Genomic DNA, 25,420 nt, shown 5'->3' on the forward strand with positions numbered 1-25,420 from the left:
ATGTTCGTGACCTATTATAAATATATCTGCCCTTATTTTGTGCCACAATATCTTCCCGATCGCATGTTGAAAACGTGTGGTTTGATGCATAGGCGTATCGTATAATTTATGTACTTTTTTTTTCTCTGTAGACGCATACATACATACATTTACGCTGCCTGCTTAGTTAGTGGACGAACTCAGCTCACTCTGAAGTTATAGTTCGTCGCGTCTGGTCGACTCGGTCTGAGCCCAAAGTTTTTTTAAACCAAAGTTTAGTTACACTCGATGTAAACAACCGGTGTATATATTACAAGACTTACGCTATCAATTTTATGTAACAAGTTACGGTCACGGTTGAACCGCCGTTAAACGATAGCATTTATAACAGTAGGTACAAAAAATTGTTGTGTTTTGTGAGTGTATCAATAATAATCAACTTCAAGGCACATCGTGATTGAACTCTTCTTCGAAATGGCGTAAGTTTGTTTTATAATAAATGTTGTTATACATTAGAACGAGTTTTTTTTCCGATTTTAACTCGACGGTCGACCCAAAACTAGTTTGATAGACTGTCAAGTTAACCGTTCGTCTATTCGAGGGTAGTGGTTAGTCAAGACTATAAAAAAATGTTCGGAAGCTTAAATGGGAAGAGAGGGGGAGTGCAACTATGGTTTCGAACTATGACCAAGCCCTTTGTCTACTGTGCAGACGAGACTGTTTGAAAAGTAGCGTAAGGGTAGGGTTGCCATTTATTTTACAATTCACCTTTGACCTCTTAAAATTTTATGATTAATAATAAATCCCAATGAATGAATTTCAGTTTTTATTATAGAATTACATATGATACATACACACAATTTATTTTTTTTACTTCCCTCTACTTTTGAACATTCAACATTCACACACATTTTCAGGAATCAATTATGTGCGAAAGTCGAGGTCCTCCTGTACTTAGAATATGATAAGAGGGAGATTTATTTTTTTCAATTTTAAAATATGATTATTACTACATTCAAATGATTTCCTGTCGGTATTCTACCGCATGCAGAATTATGTAGAATGCTTCTAATGTGACTCATTTTACAAAAAATAGGAATTATATAGTAGACATCCTGTGTCATACAAGAAGAAAACTTTGAGAAGGGAAAATAATGTAAATTCCTACCTCATTTATCGATAGTTTAAATAAATAGGGGGCAAATATAATACACTATATATTTTAATTAAAATATTTATTTTATAATATAACTCCTATTTATAATAATTAATTTCTACTTGGCTACTTAGAGCTAAAAGCGATTACTTTTCACGATAGTTTTTGTCAGTTTTATGATACTTTATTTTCATGTTTTTTAATTTGCATATTGCTACAAAACCCGTTCTTGCACTAATACACATCTTAAATAGAACTAGAGAACAACATACAAAAATATGTAACAATACCATAAAAAACAAATACGTTAAATTTGAACATGTTGACTTTAGTGATTGTTTTTTATTTATATTTATAAGAAAGGGATCTTTTTTAAGCTTAAAATGTATTTTCAAGGTCTAATGATTAGGAAAAATGTTTGTTGTTTTCTATTCTATACTATTTTATCCTCTCCCCCCACCCCATCTCTTTCATTAATTGTCAAAATAAATGAAGTGCAAATATAGTTCAAAGTATATATTATAATCATAGCAATAAGTTTTGAGAGAACTTTAATTTGTATATATTATAAAAATAGAAAATAAAATAGGCAAGCGCCGCTTTTACGTCCCGCTGGTTTTTATTTATTGTCCTGATCTAAGTGTAGGGTGTTTATATTTGTATAAGGATATGTTATGTTATACAATAATATTATTACTGTGCATCAATGTTGAGCGTCTTTGAAGATCAGGTTAAAATCTTGATTTTGGACATCATAACTAGACCGGGTATATGTGAAGAGAGAAGCGGTTGCTTTTTCGATCTTAACCGTCTCCGTCGATGGTCGGCGTAGTTCCACTTGGTTCGGGTTCAACTACATGAATTTTCGTGTGCTTGAATCGGGAAACTAATCCTATGTATACGCTGATGAATGATTAATTATTAATTAATCCGGATTCTAGGGAATTAATAATTATTCCTGTAGAATATTAGGATCGTAAAGACTATTGGCATTTTGGTTTATTGCGCTTTTAACGCGTATATGCGCCGAGTATTTTTCTCACGATGAATGCATAAATATTTATAAGTGCTTTATACCTAACTGAAAGTGCCCACAATATGTGCATGTATTCAAACAAAATACAATACATATTGCTATAATTTAATAATTAGTTTTTACTTGGCCACCAGAAATGCCTTTACAGAGTTTAAAACGATCACCTGTTTTGCGAAATACACAAAAAAAGTATTCTCAAATCGCATTGTTAATATTATGATACTTGCGTGGAATTTTAAAAATAAGATGAACATTACAAAAATAATGACGATATATAAACATCATTTTAATTAATGAAAGGGGGATCTTTTTTATATTTAGTTTCACATGCAACTTTTGAATTCCAAAGATTCAATGTCAATCCACATTAGAATTGAATAATTAATGTTATATATTATATGTTATATGTACAATATTCTTGATAAAACTCCTGATTTTTTTGATCGAAATATGCCAACCCTGACAAAGGGGGAGTTTGAAAACTGCAGGAGAATAAAGTAACGTCGCAATAAGCGCTGGGGAGAGAAATTAGGGACGCTGTACAGCATCAAACAAGGGGCTTCGATATTTTTGGATCGTACTGCTCAGACTGGTTTTCCGTATCTTTTAAATGTTTTTAAAAACAAGCTAAGATTTGGCAAGTCGGTCCATCGAGATTCCATCGAGTACAGTTGGATTCTGGAACCTGTTCCAAAGTACGACTATTAAATATTATTTGAACTCTCCAATTGGCACCTTTGTGTGGCATGGTGCTAAGAATTTTAAGTTTATCGTTAGTGCTAAAGATTAAACTCTGCTTACTTGTCTATATTTACCCCTTTTATGGTCGCGCACGTATCTTTCGTGCTTGACCATATTTATGTACATACATTTAAACGAACGTTTCGTTGTGTGGAGCAATTAAAATCTTAAAATGGAAACGGTGTGCCTACTTGAAATTGTGCATGTCGCTAGAGCTCTTTGTGCACTATGCACCCCTCTGGATATCAACAAAAAAAGTCTTTGTTTTAAAATATAATGGCCGCAAGAGTCGCCGTACTTCGAAATGGTGCAATTAGTATATGAGTCTTTAGTTTTCGAATCCATAACGAACTGACTTAAATAATGAAGTTGTTTAAAGTCGTAACAAATGGTCGCTGTGACACTGAACAGTCTTTACACATTAGCATGACACTCTGGAAGATTGAACCCGTGACCCAAAGGATGCTAGACCATTAATTTGTTCTACACGAACGCCTACTTTGAATTAGTGGAATAACATAGAAAACATCTCACGTGTCATTACCTCTTTGTAGATATATGCTAGTGTGTGGAGTTCTCGAGAGTTGACCAAGACGGAAACGGCCACAAATCTTAGTGGGAATAAATTTTCAATCTCGTCTGTTTGACGACGCTTATTATGCTGATTGGCAGCGAAACGGTTGCGCTCCTTTAATGGACCGTGACATAACCATAAGACGAAATTGGCACGTTAAACAATTGACAAAAAATATTAACCAATTGCACATTGCTTTGAGAATCGCAAGTGGGTTTGACCAGGAAACCGGGGTTGATCGTCTAATATCCGGACTTGAAGTGCTGTGTATAGAATATAATATACATAGATGCATTCGGTCGGAGCACCTGTTAAGATATTATAAGAATCGGATTGGGCGAGGCTGTTTGAAAATCAACCCAAGCTCCTTTGTGTTGACGTTCATACATACGCACATAAGGGTGGGCCTGTTCAGTTAGGGGTGGGTGGATATGGCGCATGCGCAAATCGGAAAATCGGCTCGATAGGCCTTGCCTACAGGTGGTCTGGCGGCGCGCGGTCTACTATGTCTACCCCATCGACCCACTGAACGCCCACCCTTAACTGTGATGCATTTTCGCCAAACAGCCATCATCACGCCCCTTTCCTAGGTGTTTAAATCTGGTTAAATCACCAAAAGTCTTCTGTTTTATTCTCGTTTAAGCCAATTAGCTAATTTTTTTCAATTTCTAAAATTATACTAATCATATAGATATATTTTGTGAGCTTCTATAGCTCTAATAACAATTACATTACATATGTTTACAGACTAGCTTATCTTTTTGTTTATAATGTTACATTTTTAATATTTCTATATCTGTAGAAAATGATTTGTGTGCACTTATTAAAATTAAAAATGCAGTACATAACATATACGCATGTAGCGTGTAGTATAAAATATCTACAGTATAATACATACTATATAAATGTAATTCTTATGCTTCCTCTACACTCTCTGGAAGTTACCGAACCAAAGGTCTACCGAATATGGTCGAGGTCGCCGAGATATTAGAGCGGGCAGACCCGAGCTCGACCGAAGTAGCCCCGAATTAACACATTATATTTTCCGTCCTTGCCCAACCATGGCCTACTTCCAGAGAGTGTGGAGGAAGCATTACACATTGACATAAAACTTTGTTATTTTTGACATTCATGGACGATAAAGTATTTAGCCCCGCAGGGCGAATGATATAATAAGTACTATTGTATTTGGGATCTCATAGAGGGTTTGCCGAAGAAGTAGCAATTAAGATGTTTTGATTTGCAAAAACATTTTTATGAATATAGATGCAGGCCTGCCGAGAGGAGGGGGGAGAAGGGACAAATTCCCGGGGCTCGTTTTCCTTGAGGGACCCGATTGGAAAAATCAAAGCAAGAATATATTTATAAAAAAAGTAAAAACCGACCTCAAATAACGAATCTGAACCAAACTACTTGTTTGATGTGTTTCAGGTATAAGTTCCTATAGACCTTTTTCATGCATACAAGAAATAAAAGTAGCGGAACATTGCTTTCAAAAGCACCCACTTTCTAAGTTGTACTTTAACAATAATCATTAATATTCAAAGAGGCAGATTGTTGCTTTTTGACGCGGCTCTTTTATGTTAAAATTTGTTTGCAAATAATTATTGACTTTATTGCTTTTTGTACCTTTATTGCTTTCCCAGGGAAATTTATTCTCTTTCAACAGAAATTTTCGAGATACAGCTTTTTTTTATTTTTAGTGTCCTTTGATATTTTCAAAATCTGATCACCTTATCTAAGGAGGCTTCTCTCCGTAGGTACATCTCTGGGGCTTGCAGTTTTCTGTAACGGGGCCCAACTGGCTTGGTTAGCTGTTGGGGCCCAATAAGCCAAGGGCAGAGCCCCGACGCCAAGCGCAAAGGTTGTCTCTGCCGTCTTTCCTCGTCAGCGAGCAATCACTACTGGGTTTTGGCTCTAGCACCTGTTATGTCTGAAAGAAGAAAGGGGTTTTCAGAGCTTTGAATAAAAAAATTAATCTTCGACTATCACCTTCTAAAAAAACAGTTCATTATGTCGTTACGAGAAATGGTTTAACGTTACATATGTATATAATTGTTATTTCACATTATTAATATATTTTTAGATGTAAAAGTTTAATCAATAAATAAATTAGGACGGAAAAGCGCAGTCCGTAACGTCTTGGACTCGTAATTGTGGGTTCGACCCCCCTAGCAACAGCATTTGAATTTTTATTTATAAAAAAATATTATTGAAAAAACCGGACGCAGCTTTAGTGGCACCTATTGATTATAAACTATATTACACATAATAATTTATAAAAAAATATTTAGATGTCACCGATTCCCAGACTTTCAGTCTCGTGGTTAATATAATACTTGTAGGTATGTATTCATTATATATGACTGACTTACCCAGTTGGTACAGATTTACCCCGTTGTCCCGCATACGCCTGTGAGGTTACAACCGAAGATTTAAAAATAAACAAATAAAAATGTTTTATTTATAAATTTTCAAATGTTTATTATTTTTATTCATATCTTACTTTTTTAAAAGGGTGCAGAATCGTATTTAGTCGTGCAGAGCAATTTTTATTTGAATATACTTTTTGCGATTGTGCAGTGAGAATATCTTCTAAGAACTCAAGACACCTATTTACTGGGTCAGTAATTTAATTAAATTGTTGATAGTCTAATGGTCATTTGTTACCTGTCAGAAATTATAAATGAGTCTGTTTCATATATTAAATGTTAAGTTTTAAAACTAAATGATTAGTTCTATTTTGATTGAATATTGCTTTATGAATAAAGAATAAATTTTATATAATTTATTTTTACAAAAATAACATTCTAATACATACTACTGTAACGTATGTATGTACATTTGTAATAATAATATAAATTAGTTTCGGTATGGTCGCTATGACAGGCTAGTATTCTATTCGGCATTTTAATATTTGTTCAAGTATTCGTTCATATTTGTAGTGAAATATTTTGAAATTTTCATTTAAAACACATGTGTGTATCATTTCTATGGTTTTGTGTATTACAACAACGCAAGTGACTATTTTTTCTTCGATGTACTGTTTCATTATCTAAAGCCCAATTATGTTATTTTTAGTATTGGAAATTTCGCTTTATGTTATTTATAACTACCATGGCCATAACAACTAATAGTCGTCAAACAAAATATTGAAGTTGAAAAACACTTTGACGTAGCCGAAATTACTCATATATCTGAGTAAATGTATTGCAGCTGTGGACTCTCAATGGTCAGTATTCACTATTTTTAATCTTTTTATAGCAAAACGAATAGTCTCGAGTAATTTATATTTATTAATTTTATTTTTTGATTTATATTTATGTTCAAGTAATTTAAATTTTTGCACATACCATGTTGTCTTTCCTGCAGCAGGTTAAAATTAAACCTTGTATCGAATAAAGTTAAAAACACAATTATTTTTTAAATTAAAATGAATAGTTTTGGTACTGTTCATTGTTTTTTTATGACATAAAATTATGTGTGTATTAACTTATATTCATACTTTTTTTCCTCTCATTATCTTATATTCTATATAATATATTTAAATACTAGCTTTACTTTCTGTTCATTCCAAAGGTGACTGAGCATTAATTAATCGACTATATATTAAAAGTAGTATTGACTTTCAAAATAAACCTTATTCTTAAAAGTATATATAATATGCTCAATTCACCCGAATAAGCTATAAAAATAGCATTCAAAAAATATTTTATGAATATTAACATATTAAATAGCTGTTTGTTGTCATTTACATGGTAGTTGTCTTCACAGTTGAAACGGATAATCAAATACAAACTAATCAAAATCACATTTTACAAATTGTCTTCACTTGTTTTCAAATGTTGGTTTATTACTTTATAAAATATTTTTGTAGAACGTAATTATCTCATATTCTAATTATATTTCGTTTGTTTATTTTTATATGAATCACACATAATATACTCGACCTTAGTTTGTTAATGATAACATTGATAACCCATACTTCCTCTATGTTACATGTAAATACTTCTATTGTATGACTCAACATATACAATTATTTATCAAGTTAGCAAAAGTTTAGTGAGTATTGTTTGAAGACAGTAAAAAACAGATCATGATCGATTATTTAATTAAATGGGCACCGTTCTAACCATTAAAACCTCTTAACTTCTGTATTATGTTTCAGCTTACATCGCATTAGGTTACACGTACATTTTCTTAGATACATAGCTGGCGTTTTTTTTCTCCCCTTCGCGAGTGTCGCACTTTCGATTCTATTTTACTCTAATCCAAAAGCCAATTCCGAGGCTTAGCGTTCCGCATCACCCTCCTTCGTTATTTACATGGGTATGAGTCAGCGCATCTATCGTGTTCCTGCCACAGAGATGAACGGAAATAATAGAGCACGTGCGTTTTGGCACACTTCCGCATGCCTCAACGCAGGAGGTCTAAAAATAGTAAATTATGATTTTTTATTTATATTGATAGCCATTGTTCAAAAGTAAACGAACATGTAGCTCTTGGATTTTGGCTAGAAGCCATCCGACTTTCTTTAACGTTGATATAATCAGTATTGCTTATTTTTTTATAAATTAAAGATATTCGTAAAGTATAGTTAGAAAAATATTTTCAAAGCTTTTTACTTTGAAATTAGTTAATAATACATTTATAACACCCCTTTATTTCGTTAAGGTTGAAAATGAGTTTGTTGTTTTAACGACACTCGCGCCTGTTCTTTTCGACACCAAACGAAGTTTCCGTAACCTAATATTTCGGTAACCGTTTCAAAAATAATAGTTCTGATTAATCGACCGTTAAACACGTATTAAACAGATTTTTCTTAAATTTATTGAAAGAGTATTTCAGTGATAATATATTACTTTCTTCCAGCTTCAAATATTGCCAAAGTTTGCCTGTTTAAAACGCCATAAAAGAGTTAGGGATGAGTTTCAGCGGCAGTTGAACGAATTTCAACCAGTAATCATGGCCAATATTTATTATTGATTTAATTATGTTTTTTCAATGTTACAAGTAATAATGTATTTTCGTCAAAGTACCGAGTATTTACATACCGGATGCTCTGAAAAACAGGACATGTTCGCAAAAATCTAAACATCTGGCAACACTTATTCATAATTTGGTCATAATTCGACAAAATTTCCATCTTAATACATTCATAACTGTCAAGTATAGCAAATATTATTTTGATTATTTTTTTTAATTTGGCCATAACATCACAAATTGCGTGTACTGTCGTAATTAAAAATGCTTTAGTTATTATTTGTTTGTTTATATCTCAGGATAGCGCGAGTGGGATTCGCATGTATGAAAAACGAATCGATGAAAAGTTGAGAGCGACTGCGTTGGCGCGTGCAGGCTCGCGTGCCATCGTTTGCGCGCCAATGTTCGGAAGTAAAAGGCGGCAAGCGGCAAACGGCTTCGAGAGGCCGACGCGGCGGCCGGACGGACGTTCGCGCATAATTTCTTATATTTACAATTTCCCATCATCCGAATCGAACCGAACGTTTGACGTTCGAACGACGACTGTAAACAATCGAAACGAAAAATTCATAGACAATCGACCGAAACCGAAAATACGCGCGCCATGTGTTGCTTTCAATAAAACATAAATAAAAACATGAACAATAATAATAATATAATTAATTGTGATTTGTGCGCGTCGCAGAACAGAATCGAGCCCAAAATGTCTTAAATAAATCGTTACAAAAAAACGCGGGGGGCGAATCTGTTTGCCATTTTCTCTGTTGCTCGTCCTGTCAAAAGGTGAGTGAACCCTCCCACCGAATGCACACCCTGCGCACTGTATTGTTTGGGGTTGCGCGTCTTTTGCCTTTTTGTGTTTTTATTTAGCTAGAAGCTGAATTTATATTACGAAAAACTGTGTAGGCTGCCCAGGTTGCACACATGAAACACGGATTAATTATCCCGGACGTCATAAAGGCGGCCGCAACAAATCTGCGACCCACGCTTTGTTTTTCATGGCGTAATATTTTTTGACATATGGCTGTAATCTAAATTATTCGATCGTTAGTTATACATTTTGGCCATAACACCTTAATTAGATTAAAAGCGCTACATATAAATACATAAAAGTGAAAAATAATATTTATTTTATTATTACAATAAATGATATATTACCATATACATATGTACATATGTATATGCTCAACGTAAAATAATATCATTTTCGGAGGGGGTATATACCCAATTTACCTACTTTCCCCGAGGGAAGGTAATCTCTAGTTACGTCACTGGATTATAACATAAAATCAGGGCTGCGAAATCGGAGTCGGAAGCATTTTTGGATCACAATCAGATTTCCAAAACCTAATCAAATAATTTTAATGAAAAAGAAACCTTGTTATTGTCCCAATAACAATTAAATAGCCATACACGTTAGTTAATAAATAAATTTTGCACTCTAAGAGTTTAAATATAATAGTTGCCCCTTTGAATACCTGAGCTTAATTAAGACAAAATCATACCCTGATAAACATTTTGCTCAGGGTTAGATTTAAAGTTTCTGTTTTGGAATTTGCGATGTAAATTTCTCTTCAATAAGTAGTATTTCTATTGAATCTTACTAAGACGCGGAATGAATATAAAGCTTTTCTTTAACATTGATTTTTTCTGTACTAATTCAATAAATCCATTATTAATTGACTATTACTTCCATGTGATCATGTCATAATAAAATATATAGAGAAATACAGTGAATGCGTCTTAATCCAATGTTGAAAATCCTATTTTAGACAAAAAATAAAAATTGCGAGTTAATTGACCGAAATTTTACGAAATTAATTAAACGTTTTTTGTGTGAGTTGTGCGTAATTCATTTTTTTAATAAATTTTATTTAATTAATCTACACATAGAGGAGTCGGACAAAAAAAGGATGGAATCAGTCGGGATTTTTCGTGCTTACTCCTCAGCCCTGCATAAAATATCTTATAGTATTCTAGTCACGTTTTTCGCATAGCATATAATATCATGTCACAAGCACGGAAAAGGTTCAATAAATGTATTTCCTCTGCATTACTGCAAAGTAATCGTTTTTGTAAAGGCATAAAGGTACTTTTGTCCTCCCCTTACCGATCAGTAAATATTGTGTAATATTCTGCAGGGCTGTACACAACATGGCCCAATTTAGTCTGACGCTAAACGAGCGCTAAATGAGCGCTAAATCGCGTTCGTCAACCAAACAATTCGTTTGTCGTCCTGGAAATTAACAATTTATTAACGGGTTTAATTAACACCGACTTGCCGGGGACGTTTGTCCATTAGGCCGATTAGACGACCCCGGCTAATCTATTATCCAATTATTACATAGCTTATAAGTATACATGGTTATTTTTTCTAATATAATTAAGCTGACACTAAACTATTATACAACTTGGAGAAGGTTATGTAATCGAATGTTAATTACAATTAGCACGGAATTGCAGATGAACTCTTACTAGGATTACTATACGTTTCGGTTTCACACCATATGTTCCGGTTACACACAGTCATACAACCTAGCACAACTCAGTATCCCAAAATGAACAAAAAAAAATGTGAAGAGCTTTTTTTTTAAAAAAAATATCGTAACAACCTTTTTTTTTAGCTCTCAATATTTTGCGTTCCAACCTCAAAATGTAAAATTTTCTGAAATAACCTTTTTTTATTAGCTGTCCCAGTTTACATAATATTTATTCTTCTTAATTGTTTCACATGTTGTCCAGTTAATAAATGTTTTTATTACGGTATGAGAAGCCCTTAATCTTCAAGGATTCAATAGCGAAAACGAATTTTAATGCAACAATATGTACATACCGGACATAACCTCAAAATGTTGTGTGAATAAATAATCGTTTTACCTATTTTTTCCACCGACTTATAAGAAATCGAACATTGGTGATCGCAATCGGTCAGTCGAATGTATTTTCATTTTAATATGATACACAATATATCATATCTCGTGCTAAAACGTTTGTCTAAACAAAATATTTGTTGAAATCTGAAAAATGCAATTAAAAGCCTCGGGGTTGAACCATCACATAAACTTGAATAGGATTTAATAATAATATTTGTATGAAGCAACATTAGATACGTTTATCTGGTGATTTCTCCACTGGTAGACCAACATCAATAATTTCAATAGCAAGTCGCCTGCAGGAAGTAAAAGTCTGGCCACCTATAAAAAATAACATTTTTTGTACTCTTGAAACAATTTTCAATTAGTATAAAATCACATGCAAAACGATCAAGCTGTCGGAACCACTCGAAACAATGCTACGAAATTAAGCAAAAGTGGACTTGCTAAAAGCTTATAACTCTATTGTCTTGTTTGTGTCCTTTGGACTTTCTATGTACCAAGATTTTTCTCGTTGGCGTTATACAAATTCAGCGAATATCCATTAATAGTCAAAGCCCTTGCAAAAATAATCGGGATGACTAGAAAAATGTGACGGTCGGTAACAAATACGAAGGAATGTGTTGCATCTCCACCAACAATTACTCAGCATCCTTCGGACCCGTATTCCATAGAATTACATCATTACCAACATTACCTATTCTATTTTTTGTGCTGAAGATTTTGATTTTTAAATATATCAATATCCGAAGAGTTTTTACTGTCACTAGATTTCATTCATAGTATACAACTTTGTTCTGACTCTTTGCCGAAATTTGATAAATATTCTCGACATTTTTATTTGCCGGATTGTTTTGGCCCAATTTAGTAAAATGTGAATTTTATACGAAATTTTAGATCCAATATTTATATTCCACTGCTAAATTGCCGTCTTTCAGTAATGGTCGCATTATATTGTACCCAAAGGAAACCACTATAGCTAATTAATTTATCGAGGCACTTGAGTCACTCCCCTCAATACATGTGAAAAAAGTTTTATTATACACCAGGTGTGTTAATCATGGTCTTGTATTAATATAATAACTATAATGACTAAATCGTTAGATACTTTTATAATTTACGTAATTCACATAGATCACCCGCATATTATCCAGTGTTTACTAATCACAGATTGTACATAAATTTTAAGAGAAAGTGAGGAATAGTTTGAAGTAAAAGTTAATATTTTATACATAAAAAACGTATTTATAGGAAAAAGTAGAAATTATCATAGGTACTTTTGAGTGTGGTTTGTGTGTATGGTATACATAACCGGTCGTTGAAGATATCAACGCCACAAGATACATGGATGTTTCAATTGTTAAATAAACGAGAAACGGCAGCCGGTAAACCTGTCGATTCTGGTATGTCATCGTATTTGATACATGAGTATATATTTAATTAAATATGACATAAGATATATTCCATTTCAGCATTGATACTCACAGATATTAATAGTCTTCTAAATATTATGACAACACCCGTTATATTCTATATAATGAATGTGCTACAAAAAGGGTTTACAGACAGTAACATAAATTTTAGTGAAAAATACATACCCAAGATTCTGTCTTTTATATTTTAATAACATAAACAAGCTTGTCATGTTTAATTTTTATTTTAGACTCTTGAATGATCATGTAAAAATACCACACTCTAGAATTCCTAGATTTTATTAAAATTTATACAACTATAGTACAAATGTATTTTAGTTATATGTCTAATTTAGAAGAAACAAACAGTATTTCATATGCGTGTTGTAATAATGATATTCCAAAATCGTAATTCTACAATAGGCACTAAATTTTTTATCGATACTTTTTTAGTACAATTCAAACATTGCCCCGACAATGTGACGTTGTTTAAATATTGATTTTAATCTATAGAAACACTAAGGTAATAACTATTAAAGGTATGTTCTGTCCTTGATTATGTAATAATAACATTATTGGCGTTGCGATGCGGTTGACTTGTCATCATACACTGCTCCTTTCAGTACAGCATTCAAGGTCTCCTTGAATTGCAGTTCTATTGATCTCAAAACGATTTGAATGCAAATAAATCGTAGGCACATCTCCAGCTGCTAGTTGCCCCAAAGGCGTTCGTGTCTTTGCATAAATTCTTTCCATTGATTCGATTCGAGACATGGTAACATATGGAAATGTATATAATGTAATCGTTGACCCCCGGTTGAGGTCTCGGTCGCATGTTTTATTTATTTATTTTGAGAAAAATAAGCACTTTAAATAACCTAAAAATATGCAGGTATCTGTATGTCATTGTTTAATAGCTAACGATGAGCAATATATTCGACACTGCATTCGTTACGAGTTTCAATAAAGAAGAAACGCCGCTTAAACGTGAAAATTGATCTGTTCGGGTATCAAAAACGTGCTGTGTCTCACTTGAAAATATTGGTTTAGGCGCCACAAAAGCGTTTATTTCGATGTCATTTATCAGCCCCGTTCTGAAGATGAAATACACGTTACTTAGCTTTTTAAGATGTGAAGGCTTGCGTATCGTGCATTTTCTTATTTTCATCTCATTTACGTTTATTAGTTTTGACATCACCCTAAGGGGTGTGACTTCGCTGTCAGTAACCCGGAGATGGAAACTAGCGAGAATTTTATTAAATTGTATTACATATTGCGACAGACTATGATGGACGAAATCATTATTCTTCGAGCGGTGGTGGAGAAGCTGGCGGAGGGATGATATCAGTGGGAGATTCTCAGAGTTCTGATTTGCGTGACAGCGACAGTCTAGTCCCGCTCTGCTGTGGTGCTCGTATGGTGGAGTCCCTCTCAGGATGTGAGCGTCCATGACCGTATGTTGTCCGCGGGTGGACGGGCGTCTGCTAGTCTCTTCGAGTGTCTGCCGCTGTCTGCTAGGTCCTCCCTGGAGACCAGCCTTATGTATTCAGACCTGCAAAGCTTGCTGATCAATTACAATCATGCAGCGATCATCCAGCCAATCTTTAGAAAGTGACGTTTGCTTGATGGAAATCTCCAAGGTCGAATTGTGCAACGGGAATATTGTTACCTTACGGTGTTATTTGTCTTCCGGTGATATATTGTTTTCCGTGACCGTTTCGTAACAAAGAAACATTCATTCAATGCACCGGAGAATCCTTGCGTGTTATTTATGGGGAAACCCTTTAGTTCTAGACGTAACGAGGGCTTTTGTGCGCTCCCACTATTGTCTAGTTTATCCTTATCGATGAATAATCATTTTTGGTCACAGATTTTAACACAAGTTTTAAGAATATGACCATAATGCCTTTAAGTGCCCAATGCATACTGGTGATTTTATTGATGACTTATAGGTGGCATCCGCGGTATATGGGTTAATGGCACAATAATCCCTGTTGTTTTTATATTGCTAACAAATTCAGTTGTATCATAGAAATACGTATTTTTTGCAAGTTTGTCAGCCAGCCTATTTCGCCGGCTTGTTTCAAAATGGCAACTATTAAAAAAATCTAAAATATTCGTAGCTCCGTTACAAAAAAAAAGTAAAGAGGTTCAAAGGTTTTATAACATATTTATTAACTAAAATACAGAAAACTGGCCACAAGACCTTCGACGAAATTATTTTTCCAAATTAAAAATATGTAAAAAATTCTTTATGGTTAATTGCGATATACAGTATGGATTTTATTTATTAAATATTAAATTTTGCGCCCTAAATGATATTTATATTGTTTTAAAACAGAAATTAAAAAGAAATTAATGTATAAAAAAAGCTACAAAAAATGTGTTTTTTTTTTAAATGTATATAAACCAGGGCTGTGGAGTCGCTAAAAAAAACACGACTCCGACTCCGACTCCGATTCCGATATTTACCAACAACACGACTCCACTCCGACTCCGACTCCGACTTCGACTCCGACTCAAAAAAGTTTAATTTTATAAGGTATTTTTGGTGTTTTTCTACACGTTTAATATTCATACGCTATACACATTCATTATTACGCAATTAAAAATTCATAAATTTCATAATTTAAAAAATGCTCGGAGTTGCTCATTTTTCACGACTCCGACTCCGACTCCGGCTCCGGCCAAAACACCACGACTCCACGACTCCGACTCCGACTCCGACTCCACAGCCCTGATATAAACTAGTTCTGTTTTTTTGCTTTATATATGTATAGTCTTTTCGTTAGTTTTTTATTATTTTTAACTACCTAGCTAAAAGTATTACTTAATATATAGACGAGATTATACTTAAAGAAATTGCCTTAAAGATTTATTTTAATAAAAAAAATTGACTATAACTAAAACATTGCCAGAAAACACTAGTTGTAAAATCAGCGTATTATTTCATATTTAAATATACAATATATGACAAAAAAAATGCATTCTAATAAAAACAGAATTTTTGTAGCGATTTCTATTTTAAAAATTTCACTTTCTTACTTTAAAAATTCATAACAACAATTTTTATAAAAAACTGATTTCAAAATATATTACATATCATAGTATAATCAAACATAAAAATGCAGTAAAAACATATTTTTGAGTATTTTGTCAAAGCAAAAATATTGTCAATGATATCTATGATACGAGACCTTTATGGAATAAAACTAGTTATCTTATATATTATATAATATATAGCAAAACAATATTATTTCACATGTATATTTTTATTTAAATTATATTACAAATTAACATTTAGTTTTATAGAAAATGTATTAAATTAAACCAGCGAGATATGATTAACTATATCTTAGTCAGTTGTCTTTAAATATTGAACGTTGTTTGGAAATACGACGAATCCTACTTAAAAAAATAAAGTACATACAATAAAAACGATCAAATTCGACACAATTGAATGAAATTTTGGCGTGGCTCACCTGTGTGTAATAAGGCAACATCCGGAGGGTCCACCTCGAATTATCACAGTATTATTCTCCATTGTTACCTTTGGGATAACGACTGATATAATACAAACAGTATCAAATGGTAATCACGCATTGATTCAATAGTCTTATTGGAACGTTTTTAAATTAAATTTTAATTACAAAATGAAAACGAATATTATATAATTACATAATAAAAAAGCAGCTAACATTTTTCCACATATGTATAAATTTATTCATACATTTCTGAGAGAGAAACGCTGGTTGCTATGTGAAATATGCAATTATCCAAGGAGAGTATTCCTACATTTACAGACGCTTCTATATAACGGGATTGAGCGAATTGAAACGTTTTCATTTTTCGAATTTCTGCGATTCTGTAAAACACGTTACGGTACTTTATACACAGATTATATAAATATAGGTACGAATAATTTACGAACGGAAATGCAATCTTGTAGCAATCGAGCATCGAAACTGGTTGTGTGGAGTATGGATGATTTCCGATTAATTTGAACGAGCGTTGAATAGCTTATTGCCACTAGGACTAGAGCATCTGAGAATTATTTTTTTATATTTAAATATATGTATATTAAATCGTTTGCTTATTATCTTTATGTCTGTGACAGCTCCAATACTAATATTAAATAATAGCTCCAATACTAATATTAAATAATTTCTGGATTCAATATATTATGCCAATTGTTGCAGGTTTATTTTAATATGTTAAAAGTATGCTATTGTGGCAATGATCCTGACTGGCCATTTGAAGGTACTAATTGATTCTAGTTGATTCCTAGCAGTGTCTTTGCTTTGCAATGACATTATATCAAAGAAGAAAATAATTTATTAAAAATCATTTTCTATGGTCTAACACCAAAAGATATAAATAATATGTTTATTTATTCACTTCACGACAATATTCATTAGAGTTAAAACACAAACTTCCACTATAAAATAAACGAATCTCGTTTAATACCTATGAGACTACCCGAAACACTTTGTTTATTTATTCACCCCCATAACAACACCTGTTGAAGTTAGTTCTATTTTGGTAACAGCGATGAAACCAACACATCTATACTATATACATTTTCATTGAAAACATACTTATTCACACTATAGATTAGCATCGCTCATTCCGCATATAAATTAGATCTCCAGCAAATTATGTCGTCTTCTTATTCAGAGCATTTATATTATACAAGACTGTAGCGTCACTGATACAAAACGTTTAAATCATATTCCATTGTATTTATGTAGATTTTTTTTTATAACAAGTCATGCAATAATGTGTCAGAATCGATGACCTGCCACCGTCTCGGAAATTGTGGAAAATTAGGTCACGAATCGTATAAATTTACAACCCCTAATGAACCACTGCTGCATATTGCGGTCGATATTATAGAGAGCGTTTACCAATGGAATGAATAACTGGTTCTTCGTGCTCAAACTACACGATTTATGCTCAAATCTAGTGAAACTTAGTTACTGAGTGAGTTGATGAAGTGATCATGACAGATTTTCCGACAGTTCTATAATCTATAACACAAACTAGGAGTCATAACTTTTATATGATATAACAATTGAAATGATTTGAGTGCAACTATAAATAATCAGTAGATAATTTTATACGTTATACTATCATATGTATAATTTATTTTTTCATCTGGAAGTAAATTATGTATTTAGTGAGTATGAAAACGAGTTGATTGATTCTTACGTTATAAAAGTTTTGCGACTGCTCTCTTCTTCAACACCCAACGCTTGCAGTTTTTTACCATAGCTTAATACTACGGTAATTTCATAAAAATCTGTTCTATACATTTTACTATTTTTTCTTAATATTTTTAAATATATCAAACAGTAGCAATTAATATTTTTCAATAATTTATTTCATTATTCTTGTTTTATGTCCGAAATATTATTTTTCTTGTTAAAACATCAATGCCATTTACATAAACTAGGAGACTAATATCTGCAGCAATTTATTCTTTCATTATGAATTTAAAGTGCCGCCATTTTAAGTAACGTTGAACAAATGAGTAAAATTCTATGTCAACGTATCTTAATTTATAAATGGTTATTATGATTGCCTCATTACGAACAATAAACACACGATTATTAGCGCGTATGTGTCAGCAAAAATATGAGTGTCAAACTACATTGTGAATCAAATGTGCATTTTGACACACTAATCATTCATTTTAACAATGATTATACATTCTAATTTGTCCCGGGAGAAGCTAGTTTAAAGTAATATATTATTAATACAAAAAGTATACCTTAGCTATGTTTTAATATTTGAGTCTTACTAATTACTAATCACATTGATTAAATACTACTATAATTTAGAACCCGACAAATGAAGTACCAGCAACTTTCATGGTATAAATTTTAGGTATGTTATGCAGGGGTTATACACTCATATTTAATTCAGTTAAATTTGTATTCACAATATAAGTTTCTAAAATGACAGTTGATGAATATATTGAATATATTATTGTTAAAAACAATTAAGCATATATTATTTTTCATAGCAAAAAATATAACCCGGTTAGTGTAAATATAAAAATAGATTATTAGAATATATTTTTGGTACATAAAATAAAATACAGATGTAAAAATGTATAAAGTTTCTGTTTACGAGCGACTAAACGTGACTTGCTAACTAATTCTCACTTAATTATATGACAAAATAAGTCATTGACATTCTAATCGCTATTAATTTCCTGGCTAGAAACTTTTATAGATTCTTAAATCGCTTAAATTCTTACTTATACATTCCATACATATTTGATCGAATAATTACATAATTCATCCAACTTAAAGTCAGCATATAATTGTTTTAAATATACAACTATAAAAGAACAAATAATATAATTTAATAGTGCGTACATATTACTTACACACATTTGAATTACTTATTAAAATATATAGTTTATATTATTAAAATACATAGTTTTTGCCTTAACACAATAGCGTCATTCACTCCTTTCAATACTTTCAAATTATTGGTTAAAAATTGCTTTGGTTACTCATATTCTTGCTGTTCTTCTGAAAAGAGGTCTCTTTTTCTCTGGTCCTCAACTTATATTAAAATTTTCGCTGAAAACGAAATCCTCTTCTTTCAGATTTAGTTCCTAGTACGCTAATAATATGGTCAACTCTTTTAGTTTGCATACTATCCTCGGTTAACTTAAGAGTGAGGTTATATTAAATGTTACTCGTAATCAAGCGCGTATGGAGAGATACTTTTCCTTAGGCTCGCTCGCACGAGTGAGAGATAAGAGCGTGTGGAACGCATGTAACGCACGCCTTTATCTCTCACTCACTCTCGTCATTTATAACGCGAGCGAGCGAAAGAGAAAGTATCACACGGTACGCGCCTGCTTGTAATAAGCATTGAAATTTCACTCAACGTATGACAGCTTTTTATATATCATACGTTCTGTCCATATGTTTACCTAAATGTGATTCGTATGTAATTCTTTCAAAATATTTGTAAAACACCCTGTTTTTGTTTAATAATTTCACATCCTTTTCATTCAAACTAACCAACGTCCTTAATTATGTTTTTTTCTTTTACGAAGTAGCTCATTGTAAGATTTTTTTAATATCTTAATTTTTAATTAATCATCACGATATTCATCCGTGGAATAAGGAAAATCTAGGAATACCTAATCTGTGATGATCAATCGGAATTATAAATATATAATTATCACTAATTCCGATCTTCCAGACACGATAGTTGAAAGTTGAAAAACACTAAGGTACATACGGGATTCGAACCCTTTCTTTCAGATAACAATCAGCGACTTTTTTATCATGCTGGTTCATTGTTTTAGAATAGGAAAATATAGATTCTAATGAAGTTTATATGTTAAAAAAACTATATTACTACAATATTTTCCATAGTTAAAATAACGTGAATCGGAAATTTATTCAATACATAATTTACCCCTTCCCTAAATTCTAATAAATATTGCACAATTTTTACTGAAAACGGGTAGTGTCACGAACACACCGTGGCTGTTATCGCTACGTGTAGTTATTAATTATTCAATGTCGCCGAAATTCCTTATCGTCCTTTTTCGACGTGATGGTCACGCTAGCTTCCACCGGGGCTGCCATCACGGACTGCACTGTAAAGAACAATTCTGTGACTTAATCTAAAATCAACAAACATATATTTTTTTGTAATTTTTGCTGTTGTAGAAAAAAATGAGATTTTACACGCATAATATATAGTATGAGATTATCATTTTAATACAATTTAAACACTAGTTAATCAAACTAAAGTCTATTAAAACTAATGGTTAAAAATTAGCGTAAAATCCTTATCAAAAAAGATTTATTAAATAAACATGTGATCTTATTGTTGCGGTCGTAAAATCGATAATTTATTTATTTTATTATTTATTGTAAATCTTTCGTTGCGATATGACACGCCTAATGCGTTATAACGGGATAAACACAATTAACAAATACTACGTAAATAATGAAATACCAGACTGAAATTACTCTCTAAATTATTGATGTATATATTTTATTAATTATAAGCTATTGTTATAACTTATAATTAATTTATGTCACTATGTACGACCAATTTTATTTTAATTCTTTATCCGTGAGATTAGAAAATCTAGTTAACCTAATCTTGAAATTGGAAATCATAAAACTGTAAGAGACATATGGGATTTGATCCAAAATCTTTCAGATCAATAGTCAGAAACTAATAAATACCATTGAAAGTTTATCAAATAATTATATGTATATTGATAAGCTGTATTTGGTTTCAAGTTTATTATAGTTAGCGTTAAAAAAGCCTTGACTCACACATAAATTTCAGTGCTTTGTTTACTTGTATTTGATTGTCGTCTTTTAATTTCAGCTGAAATTAACACAAAGGCTTTGTTAAGAAAGAAGTTAAATTCCTCATAACTGTATGTTATAATAAGTTGCTCTTGTATAATAGATTATTAATATTGGCAATTTCTTCATGCAATTTCTTTATCTTCAAATTAAATAGAACGCGTACCTAATTATATTTATTTTTATATACTACGAAAAGTAAGTTCCACTGTTAATATTTGTAAATATCCAATAATTTGTGTTATATATCAGCCTTATCAAAATTAATACTTTATTTTCAAATAAGTTGATAAATAAACTGAGAAAGAATTTCTTTTCATCCATAATTTAAGCTTGCCTTTGAAGCATTCTATAATTGCTTCCTTGTATATGTATTCAAGTTGTTAATTACAGAAAAATACACCTGAAAGGTAATATCCTTGAATCGGAAAATTAAATTTTATAGGTCAAAAATCTTTGTACACAAAAAATTATAATTAATCGTTGAAGCACTTTTCTGCATGATTAATGTATCGACTGATCTATAAATAAAGTAAAAATTTTGGACTAAATAGACTCAAGTAAATATATTAAAAAATATTTAAATATAAACAGAGACAAAATATTTCTATAAAAACGTGTAAAGTTCTTTTCAACTTACCTGTTAATTATAGCAGTAAAAAATACATAACGTCTTAACTACTAGAAGAAATATTGTAGAATAGGTGTAGCTAACCATAAACCCAAACCAACGGTGAACTATTTAACTTATTTTAAAAAAATACTAAATTATGGCTATTTTAATTAATTCATATTTTTGACATAGGTAGTTAGTGTATCAAGCCACAGAATTATTAACGCCGCCACAAGAGGCGCTTGTAGAGTATTACAAAGAACTTCTTTGACGGTGATCTTATCCGACTTTTTTTCGTAGTAAATGACTGTCTTGAAGCGTGACCGAATAATTTTGACACGGAAACGAGATAATTTTGTACGTGGTTATTAACTAATCGAGGATGTAATGAAATAATCAAAACATGCAGTATATAAAAAGCACCTTTAATAACAAAAGGAATATTATCGTATGTAGAATTTGATTACTAAATTTTAGCTATTCATACAGTCAAATGATATGTATCATTAAATTTAGTGTTCGACTCAATAAAAAATAATCAATATTTAACAATCGCACATGACAACTATTTCACTATAATCAATTTTTGCTATCGTATTAGTTATACTTCTAAAACATGTCACATAATATGTATTAAATTCTTAGTTTATACTACTTTATCTAATGTAATATACAGGACAACTTTGAATTTACGCGTTTTATATTATTTTTAATTTTTATTACTTTAAGATTATGTAACTATGTGGGGTATGACTTCGCAGCCAGTGAGACGCAGGTAGAAACTAGTGAGAATTTTATTAGATTATATTATATATTGCGACGGACGATAAAGAACGTGTTAAGAATAAGGGACGCGACCACGACTCTCTAGGCTCGACAGATTGTCAAAAAAGCTCCTTAGCATATTTTAAAAGTGCTTTGTGCTAGAGACGCTCTAGTAAGAACGCAATGAATTGTATCCCAATGCTCCTATCATAAATGCACTAGGATATCGTACAGAACATGAATAAATTGTAAAAGTGACACGAAGAATTAGCTCATGACAAATTATAACGAATGTTTTTTAAAAGTGTGTATAGATTTCATCGACCTGTATTTTAGAATCAAGGGATTATGTCAAAAGGCACTATAGGTTAGTGACCATGGAACGATGTGGACGAAACCCGTGTTGTTGATATATAATACTAGTGTAACAAGAATATGCACAACATTTACTGAGTGCTTCATATTTATTTTATATTGACTCAGTAAGATAGATTATTATAATTATTTTAAAATTATAACAACATCAAAGGATGTTTAGGTATTATTTGATTATTATATATTTTATGTAATATATACAGTCAACTGATTGATTAGTTATATATTTAATCATCTTAAAATTGTAAAAATTGAATTCGTATGAATTTTAATACTGTCAGACTAATTTGTCACCTTGTTAGTCACTTATTATATCATAAACGCAGGTTAACAGTATATTTAATAATCCAGTCGTGCCTCACTCATCAAATTAACACAAACCAATGAAGTTATTTCTAGAAATTAAGCGCCGGGATTTCTGCCAGAACGGATCGATCGCCAGAACCGTCTACTATTATACACACACAACCAGATGACATTATGGACTATTTTCATTTACGAGGCGTGTTCTCTTTGTTTACATTTGTCAACTGGGTCATGTTCAAAATTCACAGACGTTAACATCAGATGCAGAAAATCCAGATGCACTAATTGTGTTTTTGAGAACAGTATCCACATTGGCCGCGTTCCAAGCAATCCTTTGCAAAACGAGCTCATCGAACCAGGAAACGCCTAGGTTAACAAACTAAACTAAAACGATTTTAGAATCGATCAATAGCACGAAAGTATCATCAGTCAAAACTTAAAACTAAAATACGTTCCTCAACACCCCGGGCTCTAAAAATAATAAATCACCGGATCCACAAGAATCCCGTTGCAGTATACGACCTTGGACAATGTCCATCAAGCAAATGTCGCTTTCTAAAGGCGTATACCTATTTCTTTGTTCTAAGAAACGAGTACATTGGCTGGATGATAGTGCATGATTGTGATTGGTCAGCAAGTTTTGCCGCCCTGGATACTTAAACCTGGACTCCGATGAAGATAAAACAGTCACAAGTAGCCACTCGAAGAAAACAGCAGACGCCCTCCGCCCGCGGACAACATACTGTCATGGGCGTTCACATCCCGAGAGGGATTTTTCCATACGAGCACCTCCGTAACGGAGAGGGATCTTCCTCCGCTCTACTGTCACTGCCACACCACCTACAAGACATTTTAGGAGCTCCCACGGACATCATCCCTGCGCCAGCTTCTCCACCACCTCTCGGAGAAAACATCTCGCCATTTATCGTCTGTCGCAACATATAAATATAATGTAATAAAACTCTAACTAGATTCCACCAAGCGTCTCACTTGCTACGATGGGTAAACGAACCTTAAAAACGAAAAAACTGCCTGTTCCTACTAGACTAAGAGACACAATTAATGTTAACATATTTTAATACGAGTTTAAAACTTTCTTACTATTTATACAATACATAATAGAACTGTAAACACTTTAATAATATATTTTAATTATATTGCTGTCAATTACCATTTTATGTTGCGGTTATATAATAGCTACTAATTTTCTTTAATCACATTTGCTTTTTGCGCATGTTACATATAAGGCTTTGAATCGATTGAATCACAATCCAAATAGATTAGTTTCTCGTAAGCAGTATTGATTATATTGTCAATTACGTTGTCTTTATTTGGCTATCTGGACAAACTTCTACCAGTCAAGTGTTTGATTGATTCCATCCAAATATTATATGTTCATCAAATTACGACTAGTAATGTTTAGTATCCTTATTTAAAAATTGGTAAAACTTGGTTCGGTTATGTATATTTATATAGTGTTAAATTATTCAGTTAAAATTTTACATTGACGATCTAACTTTGACGCTATTCTCCTAGTCCATGACACGGTCGTAAAGTATAAACCAGTCATATTTATAACTTATAACATTCAATATTAACAGCACCTCGTAAACGGTGTGCAGTAAATATGATTTATTGATTTTCTTGCCATGTGCAGGTTATAAGTTTAAGAAAAAGATTGCTCTCGTTAACTTTTAACGATGATAACATTGCGTTTTAGCATCTGTTGCAAATGTTGAAACGGTTGTCAAATGTTTATTAATAATATTCCAACACATATATATGTATATATGCATTATATATATATAATAGATGAGTGCCAGAACCCAATGTATTTTCTCAGAAACAAATATGTATTAGATTAAAATCTAATCTTAACTAAAAAAACATGAAGCATCGAGACAGAAAATAGAATTCAAAAGAAAAAATATTTCTGCAACGTTTATATAAAAATCGGTACAAGTAATTTTTGAATTTCTTTAAATTCGACGTTAATTAAAATATTACTATCGACATATTATCGTGAACCGAAATGAGTCGGTCAACTAAATAATCTTTTGTCCCCAGAATCTCTTTTGTGCCGAAAATAAACTCCTTTTATCTTCGTAGGCGATTATTCTATATTCACGTCGAGTGGCCACTAAAAATCGCAGATGATGAACCTTTTATATCTATTTCATTCATATTAAATAAAATTTATTTATAAGTTCTAACGAACCGCTGCTTAATGTTCAGCAACGCTTC

The 25,420-nt window shown here is 32.1% G+C and overlaps 1 protein-coding gene across 18 annotated transcripts in view; it reads left to right on the plus strand.

Annotated features, from left to right (window-relative positions):
• The first annotated feature begins 110 nt into the window (after positions 1-110).
• OtopLa (proton channel otopetrin-like a) overlaps positions 111-25,420 on the plus strand; it is a 60,344-nt gene continuing 35,034 nt past the window's right edge. For 9 of the 18 annotated variants that reach the window (XM_088205265.1, XM_088205269.1, XM_088205277.1 and 6 more), the window contains exon 1: positions 185-458. The gene's annotated coding sequence lies outside the window, so the exon portion shown is untranslated. Of the gene's footprint in view, positions 459-8,896; positions 9,253-25,420 lie in introns of those variants that run through there. The other 9 variants (XM_088205266.1, XM_088205278.1, XM_088205281.1 and 6 more) reach the window with 3 other exon arrangements.

Source organism: Plectrocnemia conspersa, unplaced genomic scaffold (assembly GCF_051122295.1).
Source record: "Plectrocnemia conspersa isolate PC_06_02 unplaced genomic scaffold, ASM5112229v1 ptg000002l, whole genome shotgun sequence".
Lineage (NCBI taxonomy): Eukaryota > Metazoa > Arthropoda > Insecta > Trichoptera > Polycentropodidae > Plectrocnemia > Plectrocnemia conspersa.